At 52.4% G+C, this 22,606-nt stretch overlaps 1 pseudogene; it reads right to left on the reverse strand.

Annotated features, from left to right (window-relative positions):
• Positions 1-19,413: 19,413 nt before the first annotated feature.
• On the reverse strand, positions 19,414-22,126 carry LOC125944357 (uncharacterized; annotated as a pseudogene).
• Positions 22,127-22,606: the final 480 nt, after the last annotated feature.

Raw genomic sequence — 22,606 nt, forward strand, 5'->3', positions numbered from 1 at the left:
AACGTTTAGGCGCTTTTTCATTGTTTCATCTCGCATGGAGAATTATAGCCTCAAAGCGTTGGAAAAAATAATGATCCGCAGCCCTATGACCAAGAGAACGCTCAATCTAGAGAAAAAAAAATGGCAGCCGATCCACGAAGTGAATGCTGTTGGTGAGCGAAGCTCCTTGAACGATTACGGCTGCTGCTCGAGCTTTCGCTTCGGGGTCTTCTGCTGCCGTTGCCGGCTGCTGCTGCTCGTGCTCGTAGCTCGGGGTTAGCTTCGCGGCGTTGCCGTTGGGCTGCCGCGTCTCGTTCTCGAAGTGTAGGATCAGAGTCACGAAGTTTGAGCTTACGTTCGCGCTGCGCCATACTGCAGTGCTAAGTGTAGAGACAGCGGCGCGGCATAGAGAAAGGAACTCAACAAAGCGGACACTCCCATAGAGCCCAGCGGCCGAATTGACTGCAGCGCTCCAAGCGGTCGACATCAATCACTTCCGTTTCTGTTTGGGCGCGCGCATTTTGAGCGCTAGCTAGCGTGCTGGCTGCGCCCCACGTGACGTATTTCCGTCGCGGAAATACGTCAGCTTACAATGTACACGAACATAATACAAAGAAAGAAACCAGAAGAAAAAGTTCCACAAACATGGAAAATTTGGAAATCGAACCCACGACTCTCGGTCCGCGACGATAGATCGCCGAGCGTTTAACCCATTGCGCCACAAACGCATTTGCAGAGAGCTACACAGACGCGCCTTATATATCTAACACTCCTCCGTGTACCCGCGCTCTTGCTCGGGGCGGTGCCGCCGCCTACGAGCAGAAAAGAGAAGTACTGCATTATGACACTAACGCGCACCGACAGTGAACGCTTCGGTGGTCTCAGCACTACGACGCCTCGATGCCAGCATTCGAAGGGACGCTGGCATCAAGAAGCACTACCAACGCACCTAGGTGGCGTTCACCGTACTCAGCACAGCGGAGCGTGGCCTCCGCAATTAGCTCTGAAAATGTTTCTGAAGTTGATCGCGGAGGCTGCAATTACGACGCGCTGTACGCGCTGATTTGACTCGGTGACGATCAGTTACGTGTTGTTGCGCGTTGTATTAGTGTGTCAGTTACGTGCTTCGCTTTCGCGTTGTGCTAGCGTGTGCAGCGTAGTGCAGCTTCCATATGCACGACGGTTGCTCATGGTCATCGACGTTGGTAGTCGTGATGGAGGAGACGTGCCACCAGGCGTCAGCGTGGGGCATCAACGCCTAAGGGCGCTTTAGCCACAAAACACCAATAGACATTATATAAATGTGCAATAAACATTACACTACTTCTGTGAAGACACGTTTCACTTCGTGTTCTATACCGATTCCTATATAAGAGGGATCAACCACATTTTTTCTTTTTGCTCGACCGCGCACGGTCTTCGTGCGGAATCAGTTTATTATTTGGTAAAAATTATTGCAAACGATCTTTTCAAGTCCCATCAAATTTGTGCCACGTACAATTTCATAAAGTGCACGCAAGTGCCTTGTGCAATGAGGAAATACTTATTTTGCTCTATATAAAAAGCTCCTTCCCCGATTGTGCGTTTATCCAACGTTGTGACCCCAGGTAAGCAGTACTTCCCGTATGCAGCTCCACCGGACGGCATCAGCTGCAAAAAATAGTTGCAGTGGCTTAGCTCGGCTATGCCAGGATAACGTAGCGTTAGCAAAGGTTCAGCTGAAGGTCCGAGTCGCATTGGCGCTTTCGCTGAGTTTCACAGTATATTCAGTCGATCGGCGAGCCTTGACGTCATCGACGGCGTTTTGTTGTTGCTGCAGGGGTGGTCGGGCACGTCGCTCAGCCTCCTGGCGACGCCGCTTTGCTAGACGTTCGTCCCTTTGCTCCAGTGTCTCCGCAGCACGTATAGCCTTCTGTTCATTCCCCCTACGCTCAACCGCTAATTGTCAGGCAACTACTTCGGGATCCGATGAGTCAAGCTTCTCCGTTCTTCTGCGCTGTGGAGCAGCATTTGCGCTCTCCTTCTCCATGGCTATCCCACATGGCAAACGCCAGTCAGAAGCGCAGCGGCTCCAGCGCAGTGTCAGACGGCGACTGCACAGCGAGCGCGCGCCGGCGCCAGTGCGTCTACCACGGCTACGACGTCACTCCTCTGGAATGCGCAGACCGGCGGCGGTGAGTCGCGCGCGGCGGCGGCGGAGTGCGCGAGAGGTGCCGGCTCCGGTGGCTCCGGTGCGCAAGCCGTGTGACATCACTGATCCTTGCGCATGCGCAGCACGGCTCTTGATGTGCCGAGCGAAACGGGCTTGGCTAGGCCAGTGTAGCTAACGGTACAAAAGTAAATTACTAGCATGTTACACTTACAAGCATGTAACAGCATATTTCAAGCAGGTACCATTTGGTATTTAGACATAAGAATACTGCGTGTAAAGGCAAACGTGCGAAAGTGGTGAATGGGTGGCATAACAAACAAAAGCAATTCGCTTTTACATACATGGCATAGAAAATACCCGACTCATCCCAAACAATACCATAAAGTATGAAAACATCTGATTTCCAAGCATTCCCCCATTTCCGGGAATTATTTCCTGCACTTTAGCAGCACAAATACACGGGCGACTTCGCGTTTCCGAAACTTGGCCTCGGGCGACGTGATGGTACGCTACATACACAGAAACGGACGCAACAGAGGCCCCCAGCTGGACCATGCTAGACGTTCACAGAATGCCTTCTACTCGCACTCAAGACAAATGCGTGGGTGCAAAGCCTGTTTTCAGTCCTTTAGAAGACGGAATTTTCGAATTAAAAGTTTCTGATATGTTCCTCGGCGTTATCTTTTGCGCGTTCTGCCGGCGCCAGCAACACACCATGTTATCACTCTTGGCAAACGCCAATCGCGTTTTCGACAGGCGTGGTATACCGAAAGGAGGGATATGTTGGTGCGGGGCCACAAAAATTGTCACAAACTTGTCCCTCTAAAATTCATTACACGCCAAACTAATTTTGTCACCACGGCAGGAGCTGCTTATCGCTGCGTCACAGCGCGCTGTGCGCCCAGCGTGCCTCAAAAGTATCCCAAAAAGGAACGAAATTACTTTTCAGTAATGTCTGGCGTCAGAGAGAAAGCGGCACAAACTTCTCCTAGCGAGATGCACTAGACTACGCACCACGGCCGAGTTGGTTCTCGCTAACTGCGTCACAGTGCCCTGTGCGGCCAGTGTGCCTCAACAGAAGCGAAATAAGTTACCACAATTCACTTGGAAGCGTCGGAAACATGTCCCAGCACGATTCATTAACTCGAATTAACTGCGCCAGGATGGCCGAGCTGTTTTTCGTTAAGTCTCGGTCCCGTGCCGTAAGCCTAATTGCGTCGTTGACTGTGAAACAAAATTTCTCACCTTGTCGTAGTCCAATAGTGCAGTGGTGTCTCGTCCCAGTGCAGAAGGAACGCACCGGGAGCCCAAGACACCAGGCTACATTAAAAAAAATATATAGAGAGAGAGAGACAGACGGGTCGCCGCGGGCGAGGGTTCGAACGCGCGCGCAGCCGCCCTCGCTCGCTTCGGAGCAGTGTCTGGCGGATGACGCATACATCTGGCGCGTCATTGGCCTGTCTATAGATATGGTAATAAAAATAAGTCGCAAAGTTTGGGTTCATTTATACGCAAAACGTTTTAGTTTTCGCGGCAAAGAATTTAAAATATAAATCAATGTCTGTTAACTTAATTACACTTTCTTTTTCGATGCTCGCGGCAGCTAGCGTTCGGCATCAATACTATAGCGTGACGTATGGTGACGTTTTTGCCTAGTGTCCCTCTTGTTGTATATCTTCTCTATGGGCGCGGCGCCGGCGCAACACCTGCGCGCGGTCGGTATGCGCGCTGCCTGCGCTCTGCGAACGGTTCTGCGCATGACGTCGTGCGCTTGCTCGGAGAGCGGTTTCGGAGCGGCGCAGGCCTAGCGCAACACCTGTGCGCGGTCGTTATGCGCGCTGCGTGCGCGACGGGGAGCTACGACGACGACGGCGACAACGGACATCGTGAGAGCCTAAGGAGCTTCGCTCCAAAAAAAAAAAAAAATACATGGAATTGGGCCCCAAACGCATCAATGACAAACTTGACGGTTGTCATGGACGGACACTGCACTTATGTTTGCTAACACCCGATCGAGTGTCATGACGAGTATGAACGTTCAGGTTACTGCGCGCATAGACAAACACAGCCTATCAGACGTTAGGCAGAAGTTCGCCGCACAGCATTAATGTTACTGCCTTATTTATTTATTAATTTATATTTATTTCTTTATTGATTGATTTACTATACCTTACAGGGCCCAGAGGCCATTGAGTAAGGGTGACAAACAAGGATATTATAAGAAATGCAAAATATACGGGCAAGAAGGGAACGGGAAAGCATTGCACAGGGCTAGTACTAAAAAGCAGCATCAAACATAAGAGCAAAGTACACAACTAATTGCAGTATATAAATACAACACAAATGTCTGACACATGACTAAAGAAAAAAAGCAGGGGTTTACAAAAACACAATAGCCAAAGAGCGCGATATTATATGCAAGACAAGGTTTAACGTCACGATGTCACTTGAAAGTATTCGCGCAGCTGATCATGGAATGATTGATGGTTGCATATGGATGCAATTTTATCGGGAAGATTATTCTAAAGAACGATGACAGTGGAAGGGCTGATAAATTGAAGGCTTGTGTGGTTCCGTGTTTGCGCTTGATGTTGTACTGATTATGTAAACGGCACGAAATGCTTGAGGGCGCTTCAAGAGGCAACGCAGATTGCATGGTGCAGTGACGATATTTATGAAATATAATGGTATAACGACTTAGCGTAAGCTCAGGCACCAGGAGTGGGGGCCACCACCAGGTATGTTAATAAGTCAAGCACTGTGGTCAAAAGAAAGCTCGCAAGGTAATTAAAATGAGGAAACAAAGGGAAACAATGGGTAGTTTGGTGCAAGAAAAAACAAAAAGAAATAGTGGGGGACAGGGTGGGAGCTTCTATAATGAAATAGGCTCCGCCTCATTGGTAGTCGCCGTGAACTTGCCCTGGCAAGAAGAAAACAATAGTGTGCATCCACTGCCGCCTCAGCCACTCGCTTAACGTGGGCCCTCATCGCACCCTCGCCATTTGGTCAGTGCAGAACAGGCACGCACGTTCGATCGCTGTCGGCGCCTTTCCGAGGACGATTTGCGCGGCTGTTTGGCCCGACTTTGTACATATGCACGCGTGACAGCGGCCTGACCTTCGGCACGGCACGTACTCGGAATAACAGCCGGCTGAATTTTAGGGCGCGTGCCTCCCAATGTCCGTTAATTTGGTTAGCAGCACGTACATATAGCCGCGAAGGGTTGGGAGGCGAGCACTGTTTGCAAGTTGCTTTTTGCAGTCGCTTTCTCGCTTCGCGTTATTTTTGCTTAACGGATTTTGTGCGCAACATCTTGAAGTGTCGCTTTGCTTTTTTCTCTCGACCACTCATTTCAGACGGTCGAACTCTGAATGCTTCATCTTGTCAAAATAACAACAACGACGCCGACAACAGCAGCAGCAACAACAATAATAACAACTCATGAACTTTCATGCTTCACTTGACTGAATGTAATTCTATAACGTCATCAAGTTCTATCATTCGGTGATTATCTAGTGGCAGCCGCTTGACTTCTTGTACCTCATGGTATAACCTGAGAATTATTAAGGCGTAATGCTCTTGCTTTATAATTGCTGCTGACTCCGAGTCTACAAATTCATTTATGGTAAACTGGAACAGAACAGCGCCGCTACTTTTTCTTTAATGTGCATAAACGCGGCTCATACAGACAAATATTGCTGTATGGCATACCCCCATGCAACTATCCACATAAAACTTACTACGCACCTACTATGACTATGGTTTACATATGTTCACCTAAACATATATATTATGCATTGTAAACAAGTTCACGCTTCTTTTTTAGAATGCTCCACCTGTCACGCGTCTGCCTACGTCCCATAACTTCTCTGCGTGTTTTCCGCTCTGCACTTTCATGGTGTCAGCCCGTCCGTCGCTCCGCCAAACTCATACCTTCCCACTTCGCTGAAGGCCAAGTTATCGTCAAAACAATGCCATTGCATTAAAGTCCTTTCGGGAACGCATATCTTGCTGTTGTATCGGCATAGGTGTATAAATAAATTTCCCTGGTTTTAGACCGTGTTATAAACCCGACAAAAACGCGGCGGACCATTTTTACCTGCGTAGCGTTATCACATTAAATAGTGATTGCGCACTTGCATCCACAGCGACGCGATGGAGTGCAGATGGTTGAAATAGAGTAACACACATTCGTAAAACATTCTTGGGAAACGAAATGAGCGATCAAGGAATAACGCAAGAGCTACCAGGCGAGCTAGTTCGTGCTCGTCTCCCTGTGGCGCGGTAGCATCCCCTTTTCGAGTTGTCTGCTAGGTGCCTTAAATTTCGCAAGTGCAAGTGCAAACAGAAAATACACCCTATAAAGAGCTTTAGCATGGTTGCAATGTGTACATAGAAGACATAGAGGCTATCAGCAGCATCGGTAGCGACGGATGGATGGATGGATACTATGAGCGTCCCCTTTAAGACGGGGTGGTGGGTGGTGCCACATAGCTCTTGTTATTATTTTTCCTGATGTCTTCTCTATTAAAAAAACAGAATTCTTAGTATCAAATTTTCTGAGCCACTATTAAAACTTCGTTTTTGTAGGCCTCCGTTTGTGATCTCCCTATATATTTTCTGCCACGACACTTCCTATCGCCTCATAGCACGCATCGCAAATCGACATCACGGCATGAAAGAAAACAACCTCATTTGTCTGGTAACCACCTACGCCCTTAGCAGGATCACCTACGTCGCCCCGTACCTTCACCTCAATGCGACTGACAAGCTCAAACTCAACACCACGATTAAGAGGGCCTACAGCTTCCAATTTCCACATCTAACGAGAAACTGGATACCCTCGGCCTTCACAATACCATAGACGAGCTTATTGAAGCTCAGCGTATAACCCAATATGAACGACTCGCCAACTCCACCACGGGCAGACACATTCTGCGCACCCTAGGCATAAGCTACACCACCCAATTCGGACCAAAAGTACCCGTACCTCCAAACATTCTCGTTCAGTTAGTTATATCGCCCATACCTCGTAATATGCACCCAGAACACAATGAGGAGCGACGTGCAGACAGAGTTAAACATCTACAAAAGCGCTACGACCACGCCGCAGATGTAGCCTACGTGGACACCGCGGAATACCCCCACCAGAACGCCATGGCGGTCGTCGTAGTCGCGGGCTCGCACTACCGCCTCGCCGCGGCCGTATCAATACTCACCACTCAACCCGAAGAAGGAGAGGAAACGGCCATCGCCTTGGCTTATGCCTCTACCAATGCACACTACATCATCAGCGATTCAAAAACGGCCATTCGCAACTACACAAGAGGACTCATAGCACCCCAAGCACAGAAAATATTCTCCGACACTCCCGCCTCAAGGCAACGCCGCGTACAGATCATCTGGGCCCCTGGTCCTTCGGGTCTGTCTGGAAACGAAGCCGCCCACGATGCCGCCCGAGCTCTCGCACACCAGGCGCATCATCCGTCTTCTGCGTCTTCCGGTCCGGATGAGCCCTTAGTTCTTCACTGCGGACACGCGCGCGACCGCATGGTCACATTCAGAGAAATCCTCCTCCACTACTGCAGAGAGCGATTACGCTACCCACCAGCACACAAAACACTGAATAAATCGCAATCCACCACTTGGCGAATACTTCAGACGTGAACTTTCCCAAACCCCGTGCTATACCACCGAATTTACCCCGATGCATACTCCCCACTCTGCAAAGCCTGCGAGGCCCGCGCTGACCTCGATCACATCATCTGGGCATGTCCGAAAGCTACACCCACCAACACTCACCGCACTAAGACTACACACATCATAACTACGGCCGAGCAGTGGGAGACTTTGCTGCTCAGCTTGGACCCAGAAGAGCAGCTCTGGGCCGCCCGGATGGCCGAAGACGCCACCAGAAAACAAGGGCTGGCCACCGTCTGAGGAAGGGGAGGCCTGGGGTTAGTCTCCCAAACCCCGCCGCCCCCAGACCCCATCATGGACAAAATAAAGTTTTATCTCTCTCTCTCTCTCTCCTATCGCCTCTTACTAATCTTTATTGCGACCTTGTTAACTTTCCCTCCTGCTATCGCTAACCCTAAGGGCTTCAAGGAGGCCAAAGGAACCTTAACCGACAGCTGAGCAGATATCTTCACGTAAAAAAACATGTTCAATCGCTTCCCTTTACCGCAGTTTTGCCGCAGCAAGCACATGCATCTTTCTTGTTGTACCTCGCTTTATAAGTACGCGTTCTAAGGCATCCTGATCTTGCCTCGCAAAGTAAAGAGCTTCCCTTTGAGTTATCATAAGATGTATCTTTCCGGATTGCATTTTTTCCTCTTAGGTAGTTACTCATAGCAGCGACATCTCGCCAGTGCAGCGGCGTCTGGTGGCCGACCAGCGTGGTGCGTTTCGCAAGTGTATCGTGTGCAATGACGTCAATCCACCGACGTTGCGGACGCCTAGCCGCGCGTAGTAGAGTTGATGACTGCTCCTGGTACAGTCCGAAATCATCGCACGAACCGCGCTCGTCAAAGCACAGTCTACGGTCAGCCTCTAAAACCATGAGGGGGCTCATTTGAAGCCATGAGTCCTATCGCAGACATGGTGAACTCCGTTTTGGCCTAGCGGAGCGGCTAATACTCTTTGACCGCTTTCAGATATATAGAGTGAAATATAACCGTACGTTAAGTGACAGGAAGAGAGCGGTGTGGATCAAAGAGCAAACGGGGATAGCCGATATTCTAGCTGACATTAGGCGGGGAAAATGGAGCTGGCCAGGCCATGTAATGCGTAGGATGGATAGCCGGTGGACCATTAGAGTTACAGAATGGATACCAAGAGAAGGTATGAGCAGTCGAGGATGGCAGAAAACTCAGTGGGGTGATGAAGTTAGGAAATTTGCAGGCGCAAGTTGGAAACGGCTAGCGCAAGACAGGGGTAATTGGAGATCGCAGGGAGAGGCCTTCGTCCTGCAGTGGACGTGAATATAGGCTGATGATGATGATGATGATGATGATGATATATTGTAACGGAATAAAGGAGACAGAGACAGCACCCGTTCTTGGGCCAGCAGTTCTATTATCTTTCTCGCCGTCTTCTCCTGTATCGCCCGCTTTCCTAGCGCCCGAGGCAAAGTTCACTTCATCTTCGCAGTCGGCCACGCTGCAAGTTTTCGGCGCGCTTGCAACCAGACAACTTGTCCAGAGGGTGAGGTCGTTGTTGGTGAGCCGTCCAGCGCGCAACCAGCTGCTCAGCCAGGCGGCACTGACTGCAGAGCGCTGGTCGCAGGTCTCGCCGACAATGATCCAGTTGCATATGTGCACGTAGGGCAGTAGATTCGGTACAATGAACAGCTGCTCTGCTCAGCTGTCGCGTGCGTATTTTCCGTGTCGCCACTTACTGATCAACTTCCGCCGATGTGCTCGAATACGCGGAGCTCGACGAAATACCTGTTGCTGCTGATTCGTCCTTCCCCGAATGTCGAACAAGGGTCATCCGCTTTGAAACCGATGGTTGCTTTCGCATCTGGTTTCTTGCATGTCTCTTGGGGTCCCTTGTGATGGTAACTTGCGATGGTCTCTTGAGCGTCTTCAGGCCTCTTGCGCGTCTTTCGCGTACGGGCAGGTCTTCGATGATGATGGCCTCAAGCGTGTTACTCGTATTTGTTTCTATCAGTGAGGCCTCACTCAACGCGGAGCACACAGACACGGCTTCGGCCAATGGCTGTGTTAAATCTTAAGATCGGACGGGTCAGGATTCATCTGTGTGCCGTGATCCGTGGACATATCGGGTGCCTGTAGTGCTAGCGACTCAGGTACTAAAGGCGCCGATGCCTCCATGTAGCCGGGCGTTGATGAATTTGGGAGCCGCTTTACCGACTCCTGAGGAGAGGAAGTAGACACGGTCTTTGGAAATGATGCTGTGGTGTCGGACGCCGACAATAAGTCCCAGATTGGCGACGGAAAAAGTGGCTCGCATCCGCGGTCTACAACGGCGCAGGCTGCGACCCCATGTAGCAAAAACTTGCCAGGTGCAGCTGCAGCGGCCAGATGGTGCCGCTTCCGAGATTCACAGGGTTACCGCCGCAGCGGCTAGGCTAGCGTAGAATGCCAAGTCGAAGAAGCAGTGGTGTTCTTCTGTGCGTTTATGGGTTGTGGTGGAGCCGATGATGACTACGACACTCGGGGAGCCGGCTTCTGTGTTGGGGCAGCCGGCAGGCCTCTCTGTCCAGGCGTTTCTAGGCTTGACTGGTGCGTCAAAGTAGTGTATCTTACGAGCTCGGGTCGCTGAGCGGTGCTGGTCGGGCTCCACGCAGGCACACGCCAGAGGGCGACAAACAGCCATCAAGGCAGCGCTCAATTCAGCCCAGGTCCGGTACTTGTGGCCTTCGTAGTTTTCCCACGTATTGGCGCCACCTCGAAGTCGCCCCACTGCAACCAGCCATATCGCGTTGTCGGGTAAAGCATGGCGTGCGCCGAGCGCGTTGTCTGCTTGCACCCGCCGAATGGGGTCATTCTGAAATCCATGAAACTCCGGTAGTGCCGAGGCAGCAGGTGATGGAAGGGCTGCTAGAGGGAAACCAGAAGTGGCTAAAACGATGTAGTCCAGCTGCTGTGACAGCAGCGAGATGGTTCGCATGACGTCGGTCAAGCTGCTGATTGAGCCGCCCGTTGAGCCAGCGGCGTAAACCGCGCACACTGAGGTGTCGACAGCGGCCGCAGTACTCGGGATAGCCGAACCACTGGACAAGGCCTTGTGCGTTGACGGCATCCGTTGTGCCAGGGCTGGTGGCGGCCGCCATACTCAGTGTAGCCGGAAGGATGGCCAGAGAAGCGTGAACAGCATCCCTTGCTGGCATGGGAAGCGTGGACGACATGCCCTGGCCGCAGGAGACGCCCAGGACGGAGAGACTTCATGTCCAAGGCAGCGTGGACGGCATGCCTTGGCGCCTCGGAGATCAAGGTAGTCCCAAGTACGGCATCCATGACAAGGGAAGCGTTGACGGCGTTCTTTCGCCGGGAGGACCCAGGACGGCAAGATGCAGTAAGACGCAACGCCTCCGCAGTATGGTGCTTAAGGCAGGAACGCCTTAAGACTGGCATCCTGTCGACTTCGCCATTGTAACGCAATAAAGGAGACAGAGACAGCACCCGTTCCTGGGCCAGCTGTTTTATTATGTTCCTAGTCGTCTTCTCCTCTACCACCCGCTTTGCGAGCGCCGGAGGCAAAGTTCACTGCATCTTCACAATATGTATATATATAACAACTTTAGTGTTGTACAACCAATTCTTAAACCGACAGGATAGTACTGAAAATGAAAAACGAGCGTAGAGGCACGCGGAAGACACGCACAGGCACTGTACGCACTTTCACGTTGCAATGCACGAATAGGGGGAATGCGAAACACGCTCTCACCTTTGATTTGGCTTAGTCGGAGGCGATCATGGTGACGTTCGGGCAACCAAGAAGCCCATAAAATGCAAGGAAAAATCAGGATTATGCCAAAGATGTCACAGTGAGGCAAACAAAGAGCGCAGAAAACGCAGGAAACTTTTAACCAAACCGCACGCATGAACTCCAGGAGTGCGCCAGAGTCAACAGCGCTAACGCGCATTCATAGAAGTACACGCATACAGGCTTACATCGGCATAAATTGTAATATAAAGAACAAGTTTGGTCATATAATGTTATCGCAGCGATGTTGTAAATGGCTAGGTTCAGACGGATATATATATATATATATATATATATATATATATATATATATATATATATATATATATATATATAAAGAAGCAACGTGTGTTTGAAAGATAGATTTGTGTCTCACGAAATTTTTCAACTTTTCAGTATAACCTTGCAGCAACCATAGCTAGAAGCTTCTACCTTGAAGTCATGTATACATATAGCAGTGTTGTACGGAACAGCGTTCCTGGAACTAGTTGCTTTTGGGAGGAACGGAGGAACGCCACCGTTCCAGTAGGGATCAGTGGAACTGTAACGGTAACTCGTTAAGTTTATGAATGAACGCAGAGGGAACGGCGTTCCTTGTGTAAACGTTCCACGGCATTGAACAGATGCACGCACATGCGCAACACATCACGCAGGACGGATGGGCGACCACGTGAGGCGCAAACTACCGCTTGCCTGTCACGTGACTGTGGGGAATTTTTTTGTGAGTTCTCCGTTCTATTTTTTATTACGAGGCTTCAAGTTTGTCACGTGACGCTCCCTCCTGTAGTTTCTTTCCTGTGTGTCGGCGTGCCGGCCTGTCGCAAAGGAACCATTACGTCAGGATCTCAGCGCCATGAGAGGGACTTCGCGGCGGATGGAAAGTTTCCAGTCCTCACGGGCACCGAACCCTTCCAGCCGAGGCACAGTACTATGAGCTGTCGCAGTACTTGCTGGTACCAATTGACTACCTGCTGTCGCAGATGAAGTTTGAGGGATTGAACGAACTTTTTCTCAGGTACAACACGGCAGTACCCTCAAGCGCTTCAGTGGAACGGATCTTCAACATTGTCAACGAAGTGCTGACGAAAAAATCACCAGCCCTTCCCCTGTCGAGAAAATCGGGGTAAGCGAAGCTTGTGGCAAGACGACGCTGTCGCAGGCGTTGCGCTTCGTTTGCCCTAAACTCAGGGTCGGCGGCTCTTCGATGACGTTTGGCCTCAACATCGCACTTCCACAACTCAGGGTCCGCCGCTCTTCGCTGACGTTTCGTCTGGGCTTCGGAAGCCTTCACGCTAAAATTGGCACGTTGACGACGAGGCCTTTCCCGAACGAGTTCATGGTGCCATCTCTCAAACGCAGCCTGCTCCTCGGCGGAACGTGTGCTGGATTGTATTTCTATGCGGCTGAAAGCACGCTCCTGCATGATGTGCCGATTCATTGTGCCTGACGCATCTGTATGGAACCACGTGTCGTTGACGTCACGCTGGTTCTACTTAAACTGCTGTGGTAGTAAAGACGGGGCTTTTTCGCCTGCCGGCGAGTTGGACGACAGTCGCCTCAGTCTTTTGCCGATCACGCACTGATAGCGGCGGGTGCCGCTATGACATGGTGTCAGAAGTGGTTGACACATGGTTGACACATGGTGTCAACAGCAAGGGACATCTTCGCCACCTTCAATCTTTCGGCAGAAGATTCGAAGAAATTTGAGCTGGTCAAGAAGAACTTCGATGATTACTTCATCAAGGAGAGCAACGTTGTCTGCGAGAGCGCTTGCTTTCACAAGCGGCACCAGATGTCTGGCGAGTCAATTGGCCAGTTTATGACTGCTTTACACGTCTTGGCAGACAAATGCGACTTCGGAGAATTCAAGCAGCGCCTCATCAGGGATCGGTTCGTCGTGGTCCTGCGGGATGAAAAACTTTCCGAGTCGCTCCAAATGGATCCCAAGCTGTCTCTCGCAATTGCCCTGGCGAGGGCCCGCCTAAAAGAGACCGTTCAGCAGCAGCAAGAAGAACTTCAAAACTCCAACGAAGTCCACGACTACACACCGTCCAAGCCATGTGAGGACGTCAACGTTAACGCAGTGGGCTACCGCAGGAAACCGCAACGTAGCAAGGAAACACGGCCGACATCAGCTCGTTCCGACGGACCATGCATCTTCTGCGAAGGCAACTCGCACCCAAGGACAGCCTGCCCAGCGAGGGACCAGAGGTGCTTCAACTGCGGCTTAAAGGGACACTTCGGCAAGGTGTGCCTCAAGGGGACTTCTCCAGGCTTCCAGCGAAAGGTACGAGTGTCGTCTGTACAAAAGGACACTGGGGAGGCTTTTTTGGGCGCGGTCGATCGAGACGCCTGGCGCCAAAGCATGTTACGTTCAGGTATTGCTTAACTCGGTGCCTGTTTTCGCAAAGGTCGACTCAGGCGCAGAAGTGTCCGTAATTCCAGCGTCGTTTCTTGTACTTCCCACGAGCTTGGAAAAGGCCGACGAGGTCTTGACAGGCGCTAGCGGTGACCACCTAATGTTCTGGGCAAGCTTCAGGCGGATATATTTTGGAGGAGACAAACTTCTCGCCAAACGTGTTACGTGGTCAGTCCTTTGCGTCATGTACTACTCGGTTTGCCGGCTCTCGAAGCGTTGGGAGTCATCAAGTTCGTTGACTCTGTGGCTCACAAGGAACCCAACAACGAAGTTTTGTGCCCTCAAGTTTTCAACAACTTAGGCACTATGCCCGGGGAGTATACAATAAGGCTTAAACCAGGCGCTGTTCCATATGCAATAAGCGCACCACGCAGGATTCCTATACCACTTCAGCAGCATGTAAAACGAGAACTCGATAAGATGGAACAAATGGGCATCATTCGTAAAGTCGAAGAGCCAACAGAGTCGTGTGCCGCCATTGTGCCTGTACAAAAACACTCGGGAGATGTAAGGATATGTGTAGACCTTACGCAGTTGAACAAGTTTGTCTGAAGAGAAAGATACACATTGCCTACTCTCGACCAAACACTGGGCTCACTTGCCGGTGCAAAATGGTTTTCCAAATTGGACGCAAATTCCGGCTTCCATCAGGTGCGACTTAGTAAGGCCTCAGAAGAGCTGACCACGTTCATTACGCCGTTTGGGCGGTACTGCTTCACTAGGTTGCCGTTCGGGATTTCATCAGCTCCAGAGTATTTACAAAGAAGAATGTCTGAAATCCTTACCGGCCTTCCTGGCGTCGTCAACCTGATGGACGATATTCTCATATTTGGTGACAGCAAAGCACAACATGACTCTAGGCTATCAAGCGTCTTAGCTAAGCTGGCCCAGTATAACGTTACCCTAAACAAAGCAAAGTGTGTGTTCGGTGTTCGAAGTATAAGATTTCTGGGCCACTTACTAAGCGAGGAAGGCGTACAGCCGGATCTGGCCAAACTCAGGGCCATTAAAGAGCTGAAAGCACCCTCTGATATATCGCAATTACGCAGTGTTCTGGGCATGGCCAACCATCTAGGCCATTTTCTGCCGAACTTGGCACAAACCACTGCCCCGCTGCGGGTGCTTTTACAGAAAGAGACCGAATGTGCTTGGGGTCCTGCTCAGAACACGGCTTTTAAAAGCTGAAATCTATTATCTGCTCGGCAAAATGCATGGCTATGTACGATCCACGCCTTCCCACGATTCTTTCGGCAGACGCCTCGTCTTATGGTCTCGGTGCCGTCCTTTTCCAAAAACAACGCAATGGCGAGCGCCGACCGATAGCGTTTGCTTCAAGGTCACTGACCAAAACCGAGCAACGCTATGCGCAATTGGAAAAAGAGGCACTAGCATTACCATGGGCTGCCGAAATGTTCGATGAATACATAAGAGGTATTGAGGTGGTGCTTGAAACGGACCAAAAACCTCTTGTTTTGTTGCTTGGCAAAATGCCTATTGATGTGTTGCCGCCAAGGGTACAGTGCTTCAGAATGCGGATGATGAGGTATCACTTTCATATTGTGTACGTTCCCGGTAAAAGCTTGATAACGGCGGACGCTCCTTGACGAGCACCGACGAAAGCAGATAAAGTCGCCGGTGAACTGACCGTCTCGGAAGTGTCGTCTTTCGTCAAAACATGTGTGCAAGGACTTCAAATGGGTGACAATTTTGTTAACAGAATGCACGATGCGCAAAAAACGGACGTCGTTTGTCAAGCCTTGCTTAAGTTGTGTGGCCAAGGCTGGCCGGAAAAACCAAAGCTTCCCTGTCACTTAGTTCCGTACTGGCAGGAACGAGCACTAATTCCGAAGGCAATGGCACGCTGCTAAAGGGGACCAGATTGGTGGTAACTTAGTGCCTAAGAAATGAAGTACTAAAAAAGCTACATGATGGGCATCAGGGCATCTCAAGGACTGGCTAGAGCTTTGGCAAAAGAATTGGTCTGGTGGCCAGGCCTCGGCGAAAAACTTGCGCGGCAAGTGAAAGAATGTGTTACTTGAGCGCGCTTTGTCACCCAGAACTTGGAGCCATTGATTTCAACCCCAACGCCACGTTTCCCGTGGGAACGAGTTGGGGTCGATTTGTGCTTTATAACAACTGTCATTATCTTGTCGTGGTCGACTACCTGTCATGGTATCCGGAAGTAGCCCTCCTTCCCTCAACAAAAACTGGCGCGGTGATAGAAAGACTAAAAAAATCACAGCATATTCACGAGGTGAATGACGGTGAGGTGGGCGAAGCTCCGGAGGTTATGGGTGATACCGTTAATCATCCGAGAAGTTCGCGCGATAAAATCATCATGCAAACACGTGAGGTACGGTGAAGAAAACATTGAGATTTCAAGTAACCTTTATATAAAACGCACTTGTGGTCGGAGAAGTGCACAGCTAGGGGTTCGAGTACCGGTTTAAGGGGAATGTTAGCAAACACGATGTCTATGCACGACCCCCGCACGGTAGTAGGCGCAAGGTGGTCTAGGGAGATGCACCTGAGCGAGTATCTGATGGCCATCTGCTGAACGAGCCAATCGTTGGTGGAGCGGTCCGATATGTCGACATTAAAGTCACCCACGAGCACGAACGGTCTGTTTCTGTATTTGACGTCAAAGTTATTGCACGCGGTGTCCACGAAGAACTTTACGTCCCCGTTGGATAGGTTGGGCGCTAGGTACATGACCATGACGACGATATCCGAGTCACCAAATCGACTGCAGCATATTCACCGTGATGACTCTGGCTGGTGAGCGGCACTTGTACGTCCACAGCAGGGATCTTCTGCTTGACGTAGACGGCCACCCCACCGGCTGTACGTTCTGCGTCTTCGGTGCACGTCACGGGTATGTATCCGCTCACGAAAGGCCTGGCTGCGTTCCAAGTCTCGGTGAAGCAGAGCACGTCCACCTCTGTGAGCACGGGGTCCCTTTCGACGTCCCGCGCGTGCGCGTTGAGGGATCTAACGTTGAGTAGGGCCAAGGTAAACTTGTTTGCCGCATCAACCTCTTCGCGCAGGGCACGAAGGAATGTTCCCGTGACTGTGGAGAGTTTGTGTTGATCGAGTCGCCTGAACTCGCTGAGCATTGTGGTGTCTTCGTTCTTGGGTTGTGGTAGAAGCAGTGGTCCCCTTTTGCATTAGTGAGATACAGGTATTGGTGTTGGTACATCGACTGAGTGCAACGTAAACTAGTTTTTGCGGGTGCGTTTTATCGTACCCATAAACAACGGAGGAGTAGGTACCCCCTTCTGGCTTGTGCACAGTTTATAGCACTCTCCTCCACCAGCGGAAACAGGACTCGCTTACACGCGACGCCCGTCTTGCGATCAAGAGTGACTGTGGTGCTTCGCGGTTCGATCGGGACCCAAGACGCGCCGACGGCGTATCCGTATCGCCTGGCCTCCTCCGCGATCCACTTGGAGCGTAGACGAGCGAGCCTACCAACCGAGGCGGATTGGTCAAACTCCAACCAGAATCGCTTGGGTAAATTACCCTCGGAGTGGGATCTCTCGCATGCAACGAGGATGCCAACCGCCCCATTCACGAGCCCGTCGACGACGTCAATGTTGGTGCTGATCATGTATGGTTTTCCAATGACGACCGTGATTTCGCGGGGCCGGTTGGCAAATTCGGTGTGCGTCATGTTATCCACTTTTGCGATTGCAGTCCGCACTGCATCTTTATCTGCATACCCGATGTACGTGTCTTCGGCTCGCACTTTGACGACGTCGGTGCCTTCCTGCATGGCGACGAAGGTGTTGAACTTGGCCACCTCTTGGTTCGAGTAGAAGATTCGCACCGCAGAGGGCGCGCGCATCAGCGCTTCGTCGGCGGTGACGAACCTGCTCTCGATGAGTAGCACCTTTCGATCGTCGAGCTCCTTGCCGTCTCCGATCTTTGTGAGCAGGGCCGAGAACGAGGCGTCCGCTTGCCTGACGACATGCACGAGAGGAAAGTAGTCTAGGTAGTGCCACTTGATTGTGGACACGAAGAGCCCGCCAGCTTCTCGACACCTCTTGTACACCTCGTTGGCTCGTACTGGCGGCAACTATCGCAGGTCCCCGCACATGATGACGTCCAAGCCACCGAACGGTTCGTCTAGTCTTTGTGTTATCTGCTTGAGGCGGAGATCGATGGCGCTGAGGTTGTCGGACGACAGCAATGCGGACTTCGTCGACCACGACGCACTTGACATTTCGGAAGGCAACCCGGAACGTGTGGAGTTCGTCATCGGACAGCGCGACGCCCCTTTTGTTGCGTGTAAGCTTGAACGCCGCATGCACTGTGATGCCTCCAACGGCGACCGCGGCCTTGCCCGTGGTCGCGCACACGACGTAAGAGTCGTACGGTCGGGCGTCACCGTTGTAGTGATTGTAGACGTCCATGAGCAATTTGAGCACGAACGTCTTTCCGCAACCGGCGGGCCCCGTGAGAAAGACACGCAGCGGTGGCGAACCGGGAGTGGTCTGACGGTGTATAATCTCCCTGAGTAATTCGTGCTGTTCGGGGTTTGTCATGCGTATGCGGTTATCGTACACATCCCTTGCCATCACATCCTGCCGCTTGTGGACGGCCGCACACGGACTCGTATCCTTGGCGAGGTGAACGAGGTCTTCACTGGGTAAGACATCTGCACCTTCGTCTGCGACGGCGGCAGAAATTGCGGTGGAACCTGCGGAAACATTTGCGGCTTCCTCTTCCTCTGCTTCCAATCGACACCTGCACTGGCGTATCATTTCTGCAACGACGTCATCGTCACCGGCAACGTCGTATTCACAACGCTTTGCCGCAATGAGATCCTTGTTGTTGCCATAAAACTGGAGGTATTGTTGTTGTCGAGTACGTCGACCACCTCGTTGCGAAATGGCACGTAGAGAAGCACCTGCTCTCTCACGTAGTCTTGCGGCTGGTCATGCGGCGCTGTAGTGGCGATATCGGATGACCACGGGCTGTTGGCGAAGACCGTACCCGGTCTTGTATTTGCGCGCAAAGTCAGCGAGACGTCTTCCATCTCCTCGGGTCGGGCGTCGCACTTTTGCACAATGTTCGGCTTCCATACGTCGGTCGATGCGGCGCCGACATTGGCCAGTTGCTCATTAGTCTTGCGTACCCGGACCCGTTCTTCAGGGTAGCAGGTTAGCACGTAGACGACGTCCCTGCTCTTCTCGGACATTTCTTGGCCGAGAAGGTACCAGGCCGCTTCCTGTGCCGACATATCGACCCCCTTGAGCATAGTGACTCCGAGCGAGCGAACCACGGCAGCATAGTCCGACTCGGGCTTCTCGTCCAGAATCTGCATAATCGCCTTGTGGAAGTTGGACAACCCCCGGTCAGCCTTGTGACAAATACACGTACGTGGCGCAGGCGTAGTGGTCGAGGATCACTTGGAGATCCATGTTGGAATCCAAGACCTTTGCGATCCAGGGGTTGAACGCATTGACAAACTTTTGCGCCGGAGTGCGGCGGTGCAGAACGCAGGGGCGCGAGAAACCGCCCTCAGAATCTCCATATACTCGGCGTCTGATGCCACATGGAACGTGCGGGCAAACTCCTTGAGCGAGTCAAACGAGCCGCGTTCGAGCGCATCGTGCATCTGCTCGTAGCGATCCTTGAGCTTTCGCCTTCGTGTCTTTTCAGCCTCTTCTTCGGTCGGCGGAAATGGAACCACGATGCGCGTCTTGTTGCTGGGCATGAACGGTGCTCCGAAACGACACTTGGTGCGACCCTTCTTGTAGCAGGTGTGTGTGTGAGCGTGAATCTGGGTGAAGGTCTGTGTCGAGCGTGAGCAGCGTTTCGACCATCTCCAGGGTACGAGGCATGTGCGACGACACTTCTTCTTGGGGCGCCTCTTCGAGCCACAGAATGGTGTGTACGTGGGCGCTTCCTCGCTGCTGGAACTCGACTCGCTTAAAGTAGTCGACGACCACGTAGGGCTTAAAGGGCGAGCAGCGCTTGTCCTTGAGCAGGTTGAGCACGACGTGGAAGATGCGGTTGGTGTAGATGGTACACGCAAACTGGATCGTCGTTGACCAGCTCGACGCGCTCCATGGCGCTCAACTCTCGAACCACCCGCGCTACGCCTTGGGGGCCCACGCGCAGACGTTCGAGCGTTTCTAGAAGCCGATCCCAGTGCAGTTCGGAGGCCGACAAGGTCAGGAACACGTGGGGCTACCCCAGCTGCCGGATCATTGCAAAGAGATCCTTACGGCGCTCTTGCCAGTATTGTACAGTATTCAGAACCCCACGCATGAATCCAAGATTAAAAAAAAATTATGGGGTTTTACGTGCCGAAACCAGTTCTGATTATGAGGCACTCCGTAGTGGGGGACTCCGGAAATTTGGACCACCTGGGGTTCTTTAACGTGCACCTAAATCTAAGTACACGGGTGTTTTCGCATTTAGCCCCCATCGAAATGCGGCCGCCGTGGCCGGGATTCGATTCCCGCAACCTCGTGCTCAGCAGCCCAACACCATAGCCACTGAGCAACCACGGCGGGTGAATCCAAGATCGCGGTTGAGCAGATCGTCCACAAACTCCTGAATTCTCGAGCTGCTGCCGCGTTATCGCACTGGTGGCCGCGTTCGTCCTGAACGTCATGGTCTTCTCTGATACTTTGTATCTCATCACCTTCATTGCCATATAGAGCACGTGGTCGGGACGCACTCCACGACGATCGGTTCGCCTAGTCTCACTAGTCGCCTTGGCATACGGCGTTGACCTGGGTCCGGTTATTTTGCGCGGCACCCCCAAGCAAATCTGCGGGAAGGACAGCTCCTCGGCATACTCATCAAAGTGTAGCGATTTCGGGGTACGACCTTCACCGGGCGCCAAGTGCAGACTGTGGGTGCCTTCGACTAGGCCTCGTTCACCCACCGCCTTTGCAGCCGCCGCCATTCCCGCCGCGGTATCCGCCGCCATTGCAGCAGCTGTCATTGCACTTGCCGCCCCGCCGTCGAACACCATCGTATGACTGATGGTATTGAGAGCGATCACAGCCTGCATAGGGTCTTCAAGGTCGCTCACCTGCGGCGCCGGTTCGATCTCGTCATCGTCAAATACCTCGTCGTCGTCGGCGCCCACGAGCCGCTTCCACTCGATCTTAATGTCCAGATGTTTGTAGAGGGGAGACGTTTCCAGGTGTTTTAGCCACGCGTGCACGCGGCGCTTCTTGACCAGACCCTTCTTGTAAGACGGTTTACAGACAAGACGACGCTTTAGATGCACGTCGATAGCCGCGTCTTCGGGCACGTTACGAGGCAGGCACCAAACCGTATCGGGAACGCATATGGGCACGTTCACAGCTTGCCCTTTGATCCCGTACTGACCACCGCCGTGCGTCAATCGTTGATAGTCATGAACGGAAGACGAGGCGCGATGAGACGCTCTTCTACGGGATTCAGCGGCGGGAGGTGCGCCGGTTTCGGCGGGTAGCGATACCCGTGCGACACACTCAACGGAGGCACCCTCCCAGCGACCAATGAGTCTTTACACGCGGAGCAAAGTTTGTACTCACTGTGCGCCTTCTCGCCACCGGGAACTCGCGGCGGAGCACGGCGATGGCGGCGGCCTGATTCTGCTAGTTCCTGATGCCAGAAACCGCGGTGAGGTTATTATTGAACCAAAGTAGATCACACACGTCGCAAATGTGGCCAAACGAATGAGTGAGAAATTCCCGCTCGAACAGCGCGTCGGCTCCTTGAATGTGAGACCGCTGCCGCCGCTTGGTCACCACTTCCCGCGCACGTGCACCATCCGGGTCTGCCCGGCGCCGCGCTCGCTTAGCCGCCGCTTCCCGCTCTCGCCTTTCGGGGTCCGCTGCTCGCAGTGCACGTTTCGCTGCGGCGTCATTGGCGCGCACCGTCTCGGGATCCGCCAGGCGCCGCGCTCGCTGAGCCGCCGCTTTCCGCTCTCGCATTCCGGGGTCCGCTGATCGCAGTGCACGTTTCGCCGCGGCGTCATTGGCGCGCACCGTCTCGGGATCTGCCAGGCGCCGCGCTCGCTAGGCGGCAGCTTCTCGAGATCGCACCGCGGGATCCTGCCGACGGGCACGAGCCGCAGCGGCCATCCGCGCCCACCGCTGCACATCGTCCATGCTCCACCAACGATCCGACACGTACGGCGACGATCCAAGAAGTGAGAGAGGCGCTCGCTCCCCGCGCATCCCCGCGCAGCCCGCGCAGCAGCCAATCGGAGAGCAGCGGCACTTCCAGCGCCATCTAGTGTCGATTCACACAAGCGCCATTGTGCACACAATTCTATTGGACCAACGCCATCTAGGAAATGAGACGAGAAATGGTGATGACGACACAGATTGAGTACAGCGCCATCTAGAATATCGTCCCTGAACTGCAGTTTTTATGTACTTTCATGAGACAGCGCCATCTATTGCATTATACGGGAGATACTGCCGTTTACTGTCGGGAGATACGCCGGACAACGGAGACGTGACAAGGTTAGACTAAGAGGAGCTACGCCCCTAAAAGCTTTTTGCACGCCATGGCATCCCGGAGACCGTAGTGACAAACAATGGACCACAATTTTCTTGTACAGAGTTTGATAGGTTTGCACATGA

This window comes from Dermacentor silvarum, chromosome 3 (genome assembly GCF_013339745.2).
Source record: "Dermacentor silvarum isolate Dsil-2018 chromosome 3, BIME_Dsil_1.4, whole genome shotgun sequence".
Lineage (NCBI taxonomy): Eukaryota > Metazoa > Arthropoda > Arachnida > Ixodida > Ixodidae > Dermacentor > Dermacentor silvarum.